This window comes from Macrobrachium rosenbergii, chromosome 41 (genome assembly GCF_040412425.1).
Source record: "Macrobrachium rosenbergii isolate ZJJX-2024 chromosome 41, ASM4041242v1, whole genome shotgun sequence".
NCBI lineage: Eukaryota > Metazoa > Arthropoda > Malacostraca > Decapoda > Palaemonidae > Macrobrachium > Macrobrachium rosenbergii.
The window spans coordinates 82,337,107-82,343,106 of record NC_089781.1 but is presented as its reverse complement, the minus strand read 5'-3'; the positions used below and the strand labels follow the sequence as shown (position 1 = coordinate 82,343,106).

Here is a 6,000-nt window from a genome sequence, read left to right as displayed (position 1 = left end):
TGGTTCGGTTATACATACTTATATATATATATATATATATATATATATATATATATATATATATATATATATATACATTATTTATATATATATATATATATATATATATATATATATATAAAATGTGTGTGTGTGCATATGTCAGATGTAATTGCCTTCTTTATTATCACAGAAAAAAATGAATGGGTTCTTAAGAAAACTATTTGTTGACAATAACTGATTCGTGAAAAACCTGCCTCACAGTTCAAACTTAATTTTATTTGTTGTAATTGCATGATTAACCTCTGCAATACTGTAGCACACTAATGTGTTTAAGTTTTTTAGGTCCTCAACGTCCTTGGATAAAACACCTTTATTCCATGCCAAGATATTGGCATTGGAGTGTTAAAGATAGTACAGAACGGTATTAATGAAAACTGCTTCTTTGCATCTGTTCCAGTATTTTTAAGTGATTTTAGAAAACTTTTGGGAGCCTCAGGGTCTAATTTCATTCCATAATGCTGGTGAAGTTTCTTTTCCCAGTACCATGTGACTATAGTAATGACCAAAAGTTGTAATTCCTCAATGTTTTGATAGTTTTACAAGGTAATGTAGACGTACATTATCAAGTACAAGATTTTAGTTTTTACATGTTTCACTTCTGCGTACTTCGAGTAGTGATAGAAGCTGAATGTGACAATTGTTAAAAAGGAGTATGCTTGTACCTTATATGAAATTCTTTATATAAAGGTGTATGTATCGTCGAATGAGTAGTCTTAATTAATTTTTAGTTATATTTGCACTAAGAATCCCTACATTTGTGAACCGATTTTTTTAGTATTTCAGTGGCAAGAGTTTGAAAGTCAAATTTCGGAAATCAAATCCAGTAGACTTTTTATAAATACATTTTTGCAGGATGAGTAAGTTTCTTGTGCAGATTTAAAGTCTTTTGTCTTGTTCCATAGGAATATGCGCTCACTGGGAACAATAATAATAATAATAATAATAATAATAATAATAATAATAATAATAATCCAACGTTGGTTATAAATTCCAGTCTTAAAATACATTACTGATATGTATGCACAGTGGAATCTTTCTGTGCAATTTCATGGCATAAAGTTTTATGCTTGTGAATAATAATAATAATAATAATAATAATAATAATAATAATAATAATAATAATAATACTTGCAAAAGTATTTTTGTTCTATTGCCCAGGACCAACATATTTATCAGATGACGTAAGCTTGTATGCATTAGCCCAACATATTCATCAGATGGCGCAAGCATCTATGTATGAATGGGTAGGCTATGCATTTTATCCGTATGCATGTGCTTCCGTGACAAGCAATGACAAACCAGCGGAGCTCATAAAAACCTTTGAATTTTTCGTAAGTGACATTATTCGAGGATATGAATGTTACATCTGTGAATCTACCTCCACTGGAGCTTGGGTATAGAATGTACAACTCTGAGTTAATTGTTAGTGAAGTGGGATAATAGACAGAAGCGCCACGTTGCGATGATCCTTTTAGTGTCCTCTTAAAGTGCATTGTAGTTTCTCTTAATGAAGGATTGGTGATCTTAAGTCAGACCAGGATAACGGGGATTATTTTTATCCTTCAATGAAAATGCAGGGCGGTCAGAGCATATATTTATATACATGCGGTATATATATAAAAATTATATATATACAAGTGTCTGTATATACATTTATATATATAATGTATATATATATATATACTGCATATGTATGTATATATAAATTTATATACACAAACTAATAAATTACAAATACCACTGATATCGAATTCGCTTATCGTTGGGAATAATTCACACCCAAAAGGAATTACATTTGATAAGGGAATTTACCTTGGCAAGGATTCGGATGTGCGCCTTTTTGGATTTGATAGAGATGACATTGACTTATCTATCTGTCATATATATATAAATATATGTGTTTATATATATACAAATATATATATATATATATATATATATATATATATATATATACATAATGTGTGTATGTATGTATGCATATGTATAAAACAGCATTTCTCTAAATTACAAGATCCGTATGAATCGGAATAATTTATTTCTATGTCCTCACACCGTTTTAAATTTCAAGGTGACCTTAATTACCATGAACGGACACACAAACACACATGCCTGCTCAGCTAAAAGGCTTTTGCATCAAGCTAGAATTTTTGAAGTTCTAGTGATTCAACTACAGGACCAGAAAGATCATTCCACAGTTTGGTCGCTACCGGAATAAAACCTTTAAAAAAAAAGCTGTTAGAATCAACTGTATATCAAGTTCTGTGTGGTGGATGTATAGTCTGGGAACATCTCAATGATGATCAGAATTTTGAAATATCTGATACGGCACACACAGTGATCTAATTGAAGGACATTACTGTTAAAACTCAAGTTTTTGTTTGGTAGTTCAGGATGCAAGTCAGTTGCTGAAGACCGAATAAGGGAACAATTTTTAAAACATGTAAGAATAAGGGAATTAAAACATTTCTTCAGCATAGACAAGTCTCAATAAACTGGTTTGTTGTGCAGTTAAAGAAGAAGTAAACCAGATGTGTTTTTCAAAAGTAAATATGTAATCAAGAATGACGCCTAAAATTTGCAAATAAAAAATTACACCACCTAGAATTGTTAATGATTGCCATCTAGGTATAGAAACAATCTTTCAAGGAGGTTCCTACGTCCTGTATCTGCTTCTATCAGTCATACTTTAATTTTTATTAGGGTTTAATTTCGTCTTCCATAATTTTCACCATGCACTAATTTTAGCAACAGTAGGTCAATTCATAGGAGATTGGATCAGTGCAAAGAAAGTAGCACCTATGCATAAACAATAACCTTGTTTTCAATGCCAAATCACGTATCATATGTAGAATGGGCCAGCAACACTACCTTTGTAGTCACTGTTGCACATCAGCAACAGGTTTTTTTCAGTATATTTGTAATCTTTAAGTATTTTCAAATTCCCGCAGTTTCCATTGTATTATTTTGCTTTATTGAGGACATTCATTTGTCATGTCAAACTCACTTTTTATCTGTACATTTTTAATTTTCTTTTTGAACGGCAATTTTCTAATAAAAACTTGTGTTAATTTTTCTGTTGAAATTCTCGACTATTATTTATTTTCGAAATTCTATTTTCTTTATTCCCTCTCATCTTTGCGCAAAGGGAAATTCGTAGAACCTATCTAACGACTTATGAAACTGTGCAACATGCTTCTAATCCCAGTTTTCCCAAAGATGTTTTGTGTAATCTGTGTGTTAGTTTCCATTCGAATTTCACAGAATCGCTTGTGTACATCAAGAATTAATTTCACGTGAATGATAAAGTAAGACGACATCAGCCGTCTTTCGTCATATCTAATACATGTTTAAAAGCAGAAGCAGTGAACTGACTCAACTGTTTTCTGTACTAAGACAAATTAAAGTAACATTGTGTTGTCCAAATAAAATTTTGGTATTTTGATTTCGTAAATTTTCTATGCAAAGTTTGGAGGGTTTAATTCGAGCAACTACCGTGTACTTCTTGAAGGTCAGAAATATAACTATTTATTTAGGTCGGTGTCTATCAATAAACTGGAGAAATTATCCGAAAACCAGTTAGTTTTGTGAGAAATATGAAAAGTCATTTTCACAAAAACATTCGAGAACTCTTTGTGCCAGAATAAAAATTTACAAACAGAGTTACTTGCATGCTTTCTTAATTTCTTGATTGAAGTTTCAGCAAATCTCTGACATTTTTCCCTTTTAAAATAAAAGATGATAGATCTTAAGTTCTACATTGTTTGTTGCAGGGATAATTCTGTGATGTAACCTGGTCTTGAATAACTATCATGCATTTTAAGAACATCTTCTGCTGTTTGGAAAATGAAAAATGATCTGCGCCTTCAATCTGTCCGTGGTATTGTTTTCATGGAAGTCTTCAGTAAGCTCAAGGTTTCCATCCATCCTGATGTTGAACAACGATTAAGAGTCATCCAGGTACCTTACAGCTTGATTTTTCATTGTTAGTAGTAGTAGTAGTAGTAGTAGTAGTAGTAGTAGTAGTAGGGACGACAGTATTAAATAACGTAACAAAATTTACAAGCAAAATACCGAGAACATTTTATTTTATATCTTGAGACGAATGGTAAAGGATGCTGCTTGTAGAGTATTTGTACTTGAATCTTGCACAGTTTGTTGATGTGTATAAATTTCGATTTGTTACGGTGAATGACAGTAAAACAAGTTCTAAACGTGTTCTTAAATAACAGTTAATTGGGCACCTTCATGCCTATGATAAGATAAAGCGATTTATGTGAAAGAAGGACAGTTATGTTACAGAATACTTGAGACGAGAAGACCAAAGAGTGAAACATTTTCACATAAAATACTCTCAGATTTTTAAGATTTTGAATTAGTGAACGTTGATGCTGTAGATAATGAGAATTAGAAAAGGTTTGATCAGTGAATCGTATGGTATAGATTTGTAGGGAGACCAAGAAGGGAGAGATTTTTTAGGTGAGTGGCCAGAAAGTGATATGCTGTCTAGGAGAGACTGAGTTGGTGGAGTTTTTCTGTTCCGTTCGGGATGTTTTAGAAATGAAGGGCCTTGACTTCAAAGGGACATGAACTTTTAGGGAATTTCAGTGAAAGGAAGACCACTTGTTCTGTACTCTGACCTAGATATCGAGCTTTACTGTACTGCTCTCATGAGGTTCTCTAAAAAACCTTCCCTACAGAAAAGAAGGTTTCAGTAGATAATAAAAATAACAAGAGTAAAATTACTAATCCTCGTCTCTGTCTAATGGTGATAATTATATCTGCCTAAGATTTTTCTCTCATCATAATGACAAGTTTCCTCGCTTCTCTCTCTCTCTCTCTCTCTCTCTCTCTCTCTCTCTCTCTCTCTCTCTCTCTCTCTCTCATCTTTTTATTATTAAACCGTAAACAAACACACCGGCTGCAAAGAGCAAAAGCTTTATTTCACGCGTGAGTATGCATACGCACAACACAAACAGAAACGCACAGACACTAATTCTTAACCCAGTGTTCTGACTGGCTACCTAGGTCTTCGAAATACGAAGTGTTGGATGAAAGTGAAAAAGAAACGAGAGGGTAATGAAGTGGCGCGGAGATATTTCGTATTTCTGTGTAAAACTATGACCCCCACAGATCGAAAGGAAGTCGCTGAGCGACACAGAGTTAGAATTCTATGGAGAGAGAGAGAGAGGGAGAGAGAGAGAGAGAAGTGTAAATGTTTGCTGAGACAGAGAAATCACTATGATGTATGTGTGAGAGAGAGAGAGAAAGAGAAAACAGGTTTATCAGCAATAGAGAAAAAGGTAATTCTCATAATTAGAGAGAGAAGGAATCATTTGCGAGAGAGAGAGATAGAGACAGAGGCACAGTGAGAGAGGGAGAGAGAGAGCGGAGAGGCTGCTATCGGTGATACCAATGGTGGTTCCCTGTGCGTGGCTTTGCCACCCATAAGCTCTTTACAACACATCTGTCTTTAGGCTTTGGAAGGGAAGCCCCGCCCTCCTCCATTCTGATTGGTTACTTGAAATAATATGTCATTAAAAGGCATATACTATAGCCAATCAAGGGAAATGCACTTGCTGGATGATTTGATCGACATTAGCTCCCCATAGGACGAAGGTGTCAGCCTCATGACCGATCTAAGAAGAAATAGAGCGATTCCTTGAGGGGGCGCCGAAGCAGCCGGACGCTTCCATAACGAGGCAGAGACGACCGTTTCCGTCATGTGCATGTCATCTGATAACGATGGTTACTCCCGTTTCATATCGGCGAGATGCATATAATGCTCCCAGGCTACTGCGTTTTGAGTTATTATATTTTTGATGCGCTTTTACACGTATACATGCATGAAACGAGAGAAGGGGAGGGAGAAAAATACTGAAAAAATATGAAAAAAATGTTAAAGTGTGGAAGAATGGCAGAGTCACCCCTCTCATGGATATGATTACATGTGAAAGT

At 34.2% G+C, this 6,000-nt stretch overlaps 1 long non-coding RNA gene across 3 annotated transcripts in view; it reads left to right on the top strand.

Moving 5' to 3' along the window:
* The window catches only part of LOC136826935 (uncharacterized), a 334,539-nt gene that overhangs the window by 222,369 nt on the left and 106,170 nt on the right, over nucleotides 1-6,000 (top strand). For all 3 annotated transcript variants that reach the window (XR_010849758.1, XR_010849760.1, XR_010849759.1), the window contains one exon: nucleotides 3,816-4,002. This is a non-coding gene — a long non-coding RNA (uncharacterized lncRNA). The remainder of the gene's footprint in view (nucleotides 1-3,815; nucleotides 4,003-6,000) is intronic.